This window comes from Anomalospiza imberbis, chromosome 9, assembly GCF_031753505.1.
Source record: "Anomalospiza imberbis isolate Cuckoo-Finch-1a 21T00152 chromosome 9, ASM3175350v1, whole genome shotgun sequence".
NCBI lineage: Eukaryota > Metazoa > Chordata > Aves > Passeriformes > Viduidae > Anomalospiza > Anomalospiza imberbis.
The window spans coordinates 6,743,148-6,755,835 of NC_089689.1; the positions used below are offsets into that span (position 1 = coordinate 6,743,148).

General features: G+C 43.0%; 1 long non-coding RNA gene across 1 annotated transcript in view; it reads right to left on the bottom strand.

Annotated features, from left to right (window-relative positions):
* The window catches only part of LOC137479177 (uncharacterized), a 31,602-nt gene extending 23,367 nt beyond the window's left edge, over positions 1-8,235 (bottom strand). The window contains exon 1 of the long non-coding RNA XR_011002019.1: positions 7,481-8,235. This is a non-coding gene — a long non-coding RNA (uncharacterized lncRNA). The remainder of the gene's footprint in view (positions 1-7,480) is intronic.
* Positions 8,236-12,688: the final 4,453 nt, after the last annotated feature.

Sequence of the window (12,688 nt, forward strand, 5' to 3'; positions counted from 1 at the left end):
AGTGGGTGTCAGGATAAAGAGGGAGCACTTTGTTCCACAAGCACATCACTGAAAATGTTTCATGTGCTCAGCCAGCAAATGACTGCATAAAATATATGTAAGATGATGACTGCAGACACAGTGATCCCTCTGAATTATCCTCTACTCCTCTTTAAGATGTGCAAATATTTTACAAAATGTCAAGTCCTTGGGAGTTTTTTAAAATACTATGTTTGATCTTCTAAAATCTGTTAAAGGTAGCAAAGCTTAATGTACCATATACACACCAGCACCTTCCTTCTCAGGGACGTCTTTAGAAGCTCAGAAGAGATGAATGTAACGTTTCTATCGCAGGGAAGGGGGGAAAGCACTTCTGAAGCACAGAGGAGGTAAGGAGAGAGACAGTGGCACTCCAGTCATCTGGCTCTGCTTTCCCAGGAAAACACTGACCTCTATGGGCAACACGGAATGGTGCAAATTAAAGGCCAAATGTTCGAGAAAAAAAGGAAAATCAAAAGCTTGGTGAAGCTGTCTGGAAGACAAAGTCATTATACTGAAGTAGGATATGGATCCCCCCCTCTGGATGCAACAATGGACTCCAGAAGCAGTCACACCCCTCACCAAACGCTTTCAGCAGTTTTGCGATGACCCTTGCTGGAACAGATTTTAGTGGCAAACAGACTCAACTCAATGTACAGAGCACTCCTAAAATCAAGGGAATGACTCCCTAAAGGAACCTTCCAGTGCCTCAGCCCCTCTGGCCCCCAATCTGGCACACCTCAGGTGTTCCTGAGCCCACAAGGGAACGCAGACGTCTCCGCTGCACACCAACATTTGAGCCCGGCCTTGCCAAGGCTGCCCAGGCTGGCATCACTCTGGGCATGAAGGCTGGGCAGCCAGGATGAAGGAGCAGAAGTCCCATGCCAGAGGATGGAGGATCACCCCTCTTCAAAGGCAGGAAGGTCACTGCCAGCAGGAACGGAGCCGTCGTCCTGGGTGATGGAGACTGGGCCACAGCGGGAGCAAAACCAACACACCAATCATGACACAAACTGCAAAAATACAGAAGGACAGTGGATGACTGGGCAGTGAGAAGGTGGGACCGGTCTCTCCCTGACAGCAGGAGGCTGCTCTGACCTCTTCAGTGGAAAAGTAACTAAATGGGCCACAATTTTAAGCCTTGTTTTGCCTCAGACCGGCAACAGGGTAGGATGCTGCAGCTCCGTGACAAATTGGGCATGGAAAACACATTGCACCTCTTCCTGCTCTGCATTTTAATCTTCCTTAACTTAATGACAAGGATGCAAACAAATGGAGTTTTCCTAATTGGTTTAGGATCAGTTTCCATGTCAAGATTTAATCCATCTTTTTGCAACAAAGGGCTTTTTGAGCCAGTGATAAACAACTGTAATTTTGTAGATATTCTTGCAAGTGCAAATTCTTAATCATTAGATATAAAACTATCACAAAATAACACCAGTAATCAATTTTTTTTTACAGATATTTTGTCTGAAATTGTGGCATGTACAGTGCAGTCACTAGCAGTGAAAATGTAACCTAAATTAAAAACATTAAGGGCATTAAGGGTTTTAACTTAAAGCTGTAGAAGAGATATCTCACCAGAAGCAAGGAGGAAAGAAAAATATATAATAATTTTAAAAAAGAGAGAAAATCAGGAAAATCCTAAAAAATTAATAAAGCTTACCAGTTAGAAGACTAAATTGTTTGAAAATGTCATTTTTAGGCCTGACAAAGATTTTTTGGAGATGCTAGTTTAAAAGGTTTCCTCCACAGGTACACTGAACATTTTTAATGGTTTTTTTATGTTTCTGTGACTTGCAGCAGGGAGAACCTAGAGGGTGGTGGAGTTAAATCATATCCAGGCCTTGCAAAGGAATAAGAGAACATGTCACAGTCTGAGGTTGCAAAATTGGACAAAACAGCAAAAAGTAGAAGGTTCAATATTTGGAAAAAATGGTATTCAATATCCTGCTCAAATACAAAGCAGTCTGCAATGGAATGCCAGCTGAAATCTCCAAAGAACTGGAAGCTGACACGTTTATATTTTGGCATTCCCTGCCTGGCCCCTTTCCCCTGTCTGTGTCTTCCTGTGGGGCTCTCGAAAAGCTCCATCAGCTGAATGGAATTCTGACTGCTGAATACTCACTGCTGAATTGAATTCTGCCTACACAATGCTATGGTTTTATATGTTTTACATGTTTTCACAGGGAATGAAATGTCTTGGTTTGCCCTTTGGAAGTGAGCTAAGTGAGCTTCTCTATTTAATGGGATCTTCCATTAAAAATTAACAACTATCTCATAAAAGACATTTAGATAGTCCAGAAGGAAGTGAAAAGAATGAAGAACCTGGAATCTCTGGCAGCTCATGCATGTCAGGTAGGAAATAACTCTTCGGAAAGAGAGACACTGAAGTCCCAGAGTGGATTGGGTTGGAAGGGACCTTAAAGCTCATCTCATTCCAACTCCCTCCCTTGGACAGGGACAGCTTCCACTAGGCCAAACAGGGAACAAAACCAGCAAACAAGCAAAGATCAACTGTACATAAAATTCTACATAAATGCTGAAAGTTGGGGAAAAAATGTTGGAATGTCTCATTTTAAAAGAATCTGTTGCCATTTTAGCTTTCTTGGAACTATGGGGTTTTTTTTAAAGCTGGGGCTCCAGTCCAAGCCCCTGCTCAAGCAGAGTCAGCTAGAGCATGCTGCCCAGGAATCACCAGCTGGGTTTGGGAAGCTCCAAGGACAGAGGCTGATAACAATCCTGATAACACCCAGTTGTGAAAGTGTCCCCTAACCTGATCCTCCCCCACTGGGAGAAGGAGGGGCTTTCCTTGTCCCAGCCTTTCTGACATCAGGAAGATGAGGCTTAATGGAGGCTGGTCTTAACAAGTACTCAGGCTTCTGGAGAGCTTTCAGTGTTATCAGCAACAAAAGCTGGGATAAGCTAAGCCACCAGCCAGCCACTCCAGCAACTCCTCCAGAGACACAATTTCAAAAGCTCTGGGTACCCTGCAACTCTTGCTCAATACTCACATGGAGCAATAACCCTCAAGATTGCACCTGTGAAGGATGTTGTCTATATAAGTTTTTTAACTGGTTCAAGTTTGCTGATTTTGGTTAGACAGGGAGTGATAGGACACGAGGAATGTCTTTAACCTAAAGGATGAGAGAGTTAGATTAAATGTTAGAAAGAAATTGTTCCCTGTGAGGGTGGGGAGGCCCTGGCACAGGGTGCCCAAAGAAGCTGTGGCTGCCCCTGGATCCCTGGAAGTGTCCGAGGATGGGGCTTGGAGCAACCTGAGATAGTGTCAGGAGCAACCTGGAAGGTGTCCCTGCCCATGGCAGGGGGTGGCACTGCATGGACTGTAAGGTCCCTTCCAACCCAAACCATTCTGGGGTTCTCTGATATTCTTGATTGCAGAGCATCCAACTACATGTCACAGCCACAGATGTGGGTATTTAAATGCAAGTCTTCCATTTAAAACTGTTTAGAATTTAATTTTCCTTAATGCCACATAAGGAATTCATAGTCTTCCACAGAATAAAATTCTCCCTCACCCTTTTTTCATTTGTGCCCTGTCAGTGCTTAATGAGTAACTGGGTATGACTGGGTGATTTATTTAAATATTAGCAGAATTTCTGTAAATACTTTTATCCTTTTTATAAACTGGAGCCTCAGAAAAAATGAAAAGGCCATTATGATTGTAAGGGCAGCTTTCCTGCACCCAGTAATGGGTTCTTACACCATTCCTATAATCCATCAGTACATTTCCAGCATTTTTAATACACCTGGCTCTGCAATAGCAAGGTGCCATCTGTGATGGCTCTTGGAGCACAGTTGTTTTTCTCTCTGCCCAATTATATTTATGCACCAAATCCTTTAAACCTCTCTCCAGTCTGCAGCTTCATTGGCTCAAACTAATGAACAGAATTTTCTAATTCCCTCCTGATAATCCTATTACCTGTCCAAAGCTATTTCTGCAAGGGTCATCATTGCAGAGGGATGTAAATCTGGGGCCAGGTCTCACTGTGGTCAGTTGTAATCCAGCTCCTCTCCTGGAAACTCCAAGGACATTGGTCAGCACCTGGGAACAGCAGAGCTGAGTGACTGAGCCTCTCAGGTACCATGATTTGTTTGATCCAACTTTGCCTTTCAAGTTTGATATCAGTAGGGGAAAAAATAGAGTGTTTTGAAGATGTATCAGTGGTGTATGAAAAATTCTAATAAAGACATGTAAGTGATGGGGTCTCTCAGAAGAGCCTCACATTTGGCAGCTTGGGTGAAATGGGGCTGGTGACATACTGACTTCTGCCAGCTTCCCAGCTGTGAATTTGGCAGGCTGCTTTAATTAAGTTGAGAACAACGAGCTGCCAGAGCTGTCATTATTTGTGCTTTAAATGAATGCATGGGCAGTGAGTGGTGCTTCACTCCAGCTGGGGTCATCTGGGGAAAATGGAAATATATTAGAAATCAGATCCTGGACCTGCTGACAGTGTGTACCCAGACTATTGGAAGTGACACCTGTATCTAATTTAACAGGGCTTTTATATTCCTTGTGTGGAATCCTGTCTCACTTTATTTGATTTTGGCATTGATTTGATTCAAAAATGGGATTTCTACTCTTTTGTAACCTACCTTTGAATACTAATCTGTATATAAGGATCTGCAAGAGAATATAAAGACACCATTCCTTCTGCCTCTGTTGGGATGGAGTTGTGTGCTTTGGGGAAGGGTGAGTGAAGGACTCAAATCTCTGGGAAATTCTCCAGAAAATGTTTATGTCTGGGCCCATTTTGGAGCCTCCAAGGAATTCTAAATGCTAACTTTAGGATTAATCCTTCTTATCCAGGTATCTAATCTCAGCTTGGTTTTGCAAGAATTGTTTTCTTGCAAAAGCATGTTTTAGTGAGCACAAATATTGGTGTAAAATAACAACAACACAAATGTGCCCTAGACAAGACAGTTCCCTCTGTAGCTGCTGTGACAGCACTAGTTTTTGCCAGGTGACAGGTATGTAACTAAAGGTATAAATGATGCATCACATAAAAAGATGGGCCCATTTTTTGGCCCTGAGAGATTGCTTTGGACAGCCGAGATCCTCAGAAAATGAGCATGATTTTAATAGGACAGGTCTGAATGGTCAAGAAACCTTGGGGCAAAATTACACCTTGGATTCTTGTTTCCACCCCCTTACACAAACAGTACCATCTGCACAATCAATGTCTTTACAGGTTTCCTGCAAGTATTTGGCATCTTTTTGACAGGAGGGAATAATTTCAACCTAACCAATTCTTCTGCAGCTGATCTGTACCAGATTGCTAGAATTATATGGAAGTGCTTCATCCTGTTTCAGAGTGGGATTTTAAGCTGATCTTTTTTATAAATATAAAATTCTAATCCTAGCAATTATAATTACAGCACAGTTAAAAGATGTGGAAATGCATTAGGGCATGACAGATAATCACCAAAATAATACAGCTTGAAAGCAAATAACAGAGTTAAAGATGATTACTATACACTAGGATGCTCAACTGCTGGTTTCCAGTGATAAGGAGAATTCCTCTCCAGCAGCAGTGGGTCTCAAAGCCACCACAGTGTTCCCATATTCCTCATTTACAATGTTCCAAAACGCTACAAGTATTTCACACCTTCAAAATACTCATGGTGTCATCTGGTCCTACCCTCAGCTCCACTGCTAAGGTTTTTCCTGGGTGAATCACAGCACCAAAGGGCATTTCCTGCCCCTTCCAGCCCTCCAAAGCAAAAACCAGAGCATGACCAATGCAATCAGTGGAGAAATAATTCTCCATAAATATTGCACTGGTTTCCAGGATTAGGCAGCTCTGGGAGGTTGTGACTCTCACTCGGCACCAGCTCTGCAACTTCAGAAGAATCTGAAATGTAGAACTGAAAGAACTTAGGAAAAATCCACATCATCCTTCCCTTCCCATCCCATCTTTCAGACCTACTGTGTTCTTTCACACAGCCAGTGATACTACACCAGATTAACCCCACAAGGCACCTGTGGACAGAAAACCCTCCAGAGACTGTACTGCCCACTTAGTCAGGCACTGGTGAGCAAGGAGAGGAAAGAAAATCAGCTTGCCCCCGAGATTTGATGTGTGTAAGGTGGCCAAAGGACATGGGGAACTCAGCTGAAGACTCTGGTAGCCAGCTTTCAGCACTATCCCATCTTAAACTCCATAAGAGGCTCACTCTAGGGCACATGGCCAACCACAGTGAGAATGAATTACACCCTTCATTCCGAGCTGCTTGAAGGAGCACAGTCTTCAGCCTCAGTCCAAATACAGAGAAACCTCTCCTGAATTTAAATGTAAGCTGGACCATGCTATAAACCAACATATTATTGTGTTGAGCAGAATGCATCCCACAGCTCCTTCCTTTAATGCTCAGTGCCTACGGAATTCCAGGCAAAGCTGTAGGGCATCTCCACAGTCAGCATCCCAGTCCAGAGAAACTCCTATTGTGCTGCTTACTGGAATGAGGATATCAAAGGGCTATGAGTAGAAGAAAACAAAGTGAAAGTGAGAAATGGGGTCTACCCCAACGCCAAGTATGAGCAGAGTTGGCCAAAATCATGGGATTTGCACTTCCTGACAAAAAACAACAACCCCACCCCGTTTTCAACTCCAAGTGAAAGGCTTGGTGAATTCATGTCACCTCATGTAATATTTTATTTTTTAAGCTAAAATAAAAATTTTCAATTTTTGTTGGCATTTTTGTTATGGACAGACATGGAAAATGAAGGCAACAACATGCAGAGAAATAATGATGAGCCTGAAAAATAGCTCCATATATTTGCCTGCCAAAAACAAGGAACTCTTTTTTGATGACCCTTTCCAATCTATTAGCTAGAGATCAGACAGATAAGAAAAATGCAGGAAATTGCAGTGAGCAAATACCATATAGTTTTCCTTGCTGCATTCTATCAGGGAAAGGGATGGCAGGAGCAGTGATTCCTGCAGACAGAGCTGATCTGCAAAAGCAACCTCTTTGTTTTGGAAACAATAAAGGAATGCATTCAAATGGCATCTGGAAATGACATTTGTTTCTGTTTGCATATCCTTGCCATTTTAGCAGTGTAAATCATTCATAATGTGACATAATTAAAATATTATTGAATTATTCCATTTGTGCAGTACTTTACAGAGTTGCTTTAAAGGGAATTAAAGACTTTACTGTAATTTGAGATGAAAACATGTTATAATAAAGGCTTGGCATTCTGGCACAAAATGCAAAATAAAACAACTGGGGTGCTGACTCCTGTCCTTAAAAATTGCTGGAATTCCATGAAAACAGCTACCTCCAGCAGAACCCAAGGATAATCTTCATTCCTATTCCTCTTGGGAGCAGGGATGCTGTCCAGGCTTAAAGCAGTGACAGCACAGCAATCCCATAAGGCAGGCCTTAAAGCAAATGGAGGGTGTTTTAAAGGAAGTTATGAGATAAATCCTTGGACCCCCCCTCTCTGCAAGCCCACAATGATGAACCACCTTCCCTGGCAGCTCTAAGTTAAATCCAGGTCCACGGCCATTGTTGGGCACCGGTTCAGAGCTGGGTTCTCTGAACACTCAATGTCACGCACAGCCAGTCTTGGGGAGGCCTCAATTCTGTCCTGAGATCCCAGGTAGCAGCACCTGCCAGCTGCTCACCTTTGCTCCCTTCCACACTGGATGTGCCCTGGTTTATTTTGTGACACTCCACATTTGGTCCCAGACAAGAGGCACATTCGGAAATACGGCCTGGCTAAAAGTAGCTAGGCTAAGCCTTAAGCCAAACAGGATGAAGTAGGTGCTCAGAAAGAGTTAGGAGAAGTCAGGCTCTGCCAGAGGAGGAAACAAGCCAGACGTGGATGGTGTGAGATCTAAACATAGTGCCTTCAGACCCTAGGGGCTTCCTCAGCACCCACACCACAGCCACCTCCAGCCCTTCAATTCCAGGGACCATCTCTGCCAAGGAGAGCAAATTTTGGTCCCCATTATCCATGCCTTCATGCTCTCAAGATGAGCCAAGTTCTGTAGCTCATCCAAAAAGGGTTTCAGGCCACTGAACCAAGTTGTCTCAGCAATGTCAGTAACCCACAGCTCATGGCAAACCTCACACCAGAATATGTTCATCCACATCTGCCTTAGGGGACCAGTGGAAGATGTCCCTGCCCATGCCAGGGGGCCAAGATAACCTTCAACATGCCTTCCAACCCAAGCCATTCTATGATTCCATTACTTAATTTTAGAACGTGCCTGTTTATTTAAAGCAGAGTAACAATCATTTTAGGACTTTAAAATTTGATTATACCTTTGTGTTCAGCATGAATACTGAAGCATCACCCAAGACTCTCCTACAATGTTTAAAGTAAAGGGATTAATATAGACTTGCTACCATATAGTCTAATCTGGTGCTGTTAAATAGTTAAATGAATTGTGATTTGATTTTTTTTAAGAGACCTGGTTGGAACAAATCAATAAATAAGGCTCTTACAAACTGGTTCATGTTTGAGTTGTTCTATTACAGCTCATACTACAACAGTCATTTAGCAAGTAAATCCAAATCTCTGACATCATTGCATTCTGAAACAGCATGGTTTTTCTCTGATGTATGATACTCTCTGGGTTTGTATCTAAGTCTGATTCTCCCAAAGGGAGAGGGAATTCTCTCACTTGCATCCACTTCTTATTCTTTAGCACAGGAGAATCCACAAATAGAGCCCCATTTAGTGCTGAAGCCACAGCAAAAAAAAAAAAAAAAAAAAAAAAAAAGCTTTTAGGTGCCAAAATAATTAGAAAACAAAACTAGGAAAAAATCAGATTTCATTACTTCTAATGGTCATGGATTTCCTCTGCTTTCCCAAGCACAGCACACTGCTAGGGCTGCACCTCCATCCACTTCCCACATCTGCCACAGCCTTCACAGCTGGAGTCAGGCTTGGGCTTAACCAAACATCACACCCTGCTCCACGAACAAACGTGCAGAGAGGAGAAAACCCACCATGAGAACACCTCCAGTGTCTCTTGTCCTGACTCCTGCTGATCCCATGGCCACCTGCTGCCAACAGAAGGGGTCAGGACCTGGCTTATCTTATCACGTCAGCCCCAGGGGCAGCAGAGCCGGGGCTGCTCTGGGCTGCTGCAGAGGGTAACTAAATCCAGGAACATCGTTCTCAGGCACCCATGGTGAGCATATTTTCCATTCACCCTCAAGGTTGTCACAGGAACCCAAGGAATTGGGGCACTTTTCCCTCTCCTAGAGCTGCAGTATCAGTGATACTGTCATTCCTTGGGGTGTCAGGAGTGTGTTCTCAGCACATGGGCAATCAGAATGCTGCCCCTGCGCTCAGCTCCAAATCCCCTCCCTGGGAGGGGTAAACTGGTATTGGGGTGCTGCTGTGCACACATGAAGTGGATGAAATGAATCAGAGGGGTTTACAGCAAGGTCTTTTCTGACCAGATAATTTTGTTTCCTTTATTTTCCCTTTTCCTTCTTTTCCTCTGCAACAAGCTCTTAGTCTCTTCTCCTGCTTGTTACAACATGCTTTGCTGCTGATGCTCTTGCACTCACTGAATGTCAGAAGCCTTGAAGAATACTGTCAGATGGCTTCTCAGGAGGTGATACAACTATAGCCTGAGCACAGAGAAGGCTAAAATATTTGGAATTAACTTCTGCATAAAGCCATGGCAGTCCCTGTGAAGAATTCTTAGAACCAACCAAGTGTGCACAGAGAAACTGACCCAGCATTTGTGCTCCAGTTTCTACATAAATAAAAACAAGTCCCTGGGAAAGGATTTGCTCTGCTGTTTATCTGAGCTGTGTTTTGGAGCAGGAGAGGGAACATGTTTGTTTTTAGCCATCAGCCTGTGCTTCACAAGATGACATTTATTTACATGCTCAGAGCAAGACATATACATGCCTCAGCTGCTGTATAACTGCAATCCCAGCTTGCCTCGCTTGGGTCTGAAAAGGAAGCATAGTAATTCTAATTTTGTGCAGTTTTACAAGCCACATGTAAAGATATTTACAAATTAGCTGATGAAAGGTCACCAATTACAATCACAAGTCAATCACAGGATGCAAAGGAAAACATGAAGCCTCTGGAATGACATGAATAGTATGAAAGCTCCCTGCAGGAAAGCGATAAATTTTTCTGTGAGAGTGACTGAGCACTGAAACAGGCTGCCCAGAGAGGCTGTCCAGTCTTCTCCTCTGGAGATATTCAAACCCACCTGGATAAAATCCATCTGCTTTAACAGAGAGCTGGAGTGGATGGCCTCCAGGTCCCTTCTAACCCCGGCCAGGATGTGATTCTGGGACATAGGGAAGTTACAGACATGATGTAAACACTCCAAGGCTTTCAGTGGCCACACAATCCTGTCTGCTTTGGCTTTCATCTTCTGATTAATAAAGGTAATAAGAGGAATACATTCCTGTTATCACTGACTTCATGCAATCATAGTTGCCACAGGGATGACAGGATCATTCAGTGGAGACAATGCTATTTCTGGTGCTGCAAGCAAATGAGCAGCTAGTTGGAGCAGGACGTGGGCATCCATCATTTAATTAATTACATGGTAACTCCATTTTTTGGTAAATAGTCAAACAAACAAACAAAAAAAAATCCAGCTGACCACAGCTGTAAAGTTCAATTGAGAAAATTTATTCTTCTCTTTTGAATATACTGAACCCAACTCCAGACCTGGCAGCATCCTCCTGACAGCATCTCCACTGCCTTTGACAAGTACAGACAGATCACTTTTACCTCTGGATCCTCCCCTTTAAGAGAAATGAGAAAGTTAACTTGTCAGATCTTCTAAGATGCAGAGATGCATTCAGGATGCTTTAGCAGAAGAAAAAAAAGAGAATGGAGGAAGAGAAAGCACCTGGCAGTCACAAGCGAGCGCCACTGCTCGGCTCTGCCAGTCCTACAGTAGAGTTCCAAGGAAGCAGGCTGGAAAAGACAAGAAATTATTGAGAGCACAAGCTGAATCACAGAATTTAGGTTGGGAAAGACCTTCAAGACCATTAAATCCAACCATTTACCCAGCACTGACAAGGCCAAAACATGTCCCCAAGTGCCACATCCAGGGGCAGCCACAGTTGAATCCATGCAGGGATGGGGACTCCACCACTGCCTGACCACCCAAGGTCACCTGGCCCTTTCCCATAGCAAGGTCTTGTTGTGCTGTGACTCACTTTACACCCAAATCAGCACCACAAGATGTGGAAATCTAATTCACAGCGTAAATTCTAACTGCCACAAAGTCAATAGATATCCCTGGTCAAGGGTGCTTGCCAGTGCCCAAAGCAGTAGATGGTTCACTCTTCTCCCTTCACACAGAGACTTTTTCTGCAAAGAGGGGGCCCAGCTGCAGAGAAAGGCACTAATTCAATGAGAGAGGGTCAGAATTACAAGATAATCTAAATTTTTAATGATGGGAAAGCAGCAAATGAGATCCTCACACATCTGAGTGGATGGATGTTAATGCTCAGAGAAAGCCAGGAATAAAGAACACATCAATATGAAAGCTGTTGTGAAGAATTTAATTTTTTTTTAATTGCTTAGCTCTCAAGTTTGAGATAATGACTGTTTAGACCCTGCTTTAGAGGAAGCCTGTTGGCTAAGTCAAGCCTGCTTTTTCCAAATGATGGTAACAAAATGTAGATATGAAAAAAGTAAAAGCAAATATTCCTACTCATTTATATATACAAATACCCATTTGAAAAGAACATCAACCAGCTGAGGAGGAAAAAAAAAAGAGCTAGAAAAAAAACTCCACCAGAAATAAATGTTATAATTCCAAAAATATATTCTTAACTGTTTACTGTGGGCAATTTTTTGCATGTCTAGAGCCTTAAGCAACATTCTTGGTCAAATCCATCCCAAAAGAGACAGTGGATGCTCTTCCAGCTTCACATTCCTCTCAGCCCTGCCCCACAGTCATCTTTTAGTTTCTGATGGAAAGGGGCAGTAAGAGTTACTCAAAGTCCTCAGAGTGTAACTGCTTCTAGACCTTTAATTAATCTCACAACAAACTCAAGTTCCTTCCCTTTTCCATTAAACACCAGCCATCAACCTCTCCAAGTGCCTGTCTCCAGTCACTGCCAGAGTTACAGCCCTGACACAAGAGATTTTTGACAAATTACAGGGATCATACACATTGCAAACATCTGTTCAGCTTGGGGAAAAATGTGCACAATCTCTCCCCTGGGCTTCTGCCATCCATCATGACTTTGCTAAATGCAACAATAAACCCCAACCTAGGCTCTGAAGGATGTTTCAACTTCAGCAAACATGAAGGTGGAGTTCAGAAAGAAACACACACTTAAATATCAACTGAAAACTCTGCCCAGACTCCCAGAGCACTGTGGTGAACTGTCCAATCCATCTGACAAATTGGGCCAGGCATTGAGGTTAAACATGGATTGAGGTTCATGCCCTTAAATAATCTGCATTTGAAAACGTTGGCTGTTCCCTCCTGCTTCAAATAGACATTTTCTCAGTATCCAGTCACCCTCTTCTTCTATCCTGCTTGATACAGCCAAGTTTGTTTAAAAAGAAGATAAATCAATAATAGGTTTCCTGGCAGAATAATTTTAAACCAAGGATTAATTCATCACAATAGTAACAATGATAGAGCTGCTCCAACAAATATGTAACATACCCCAAAATTTGAAT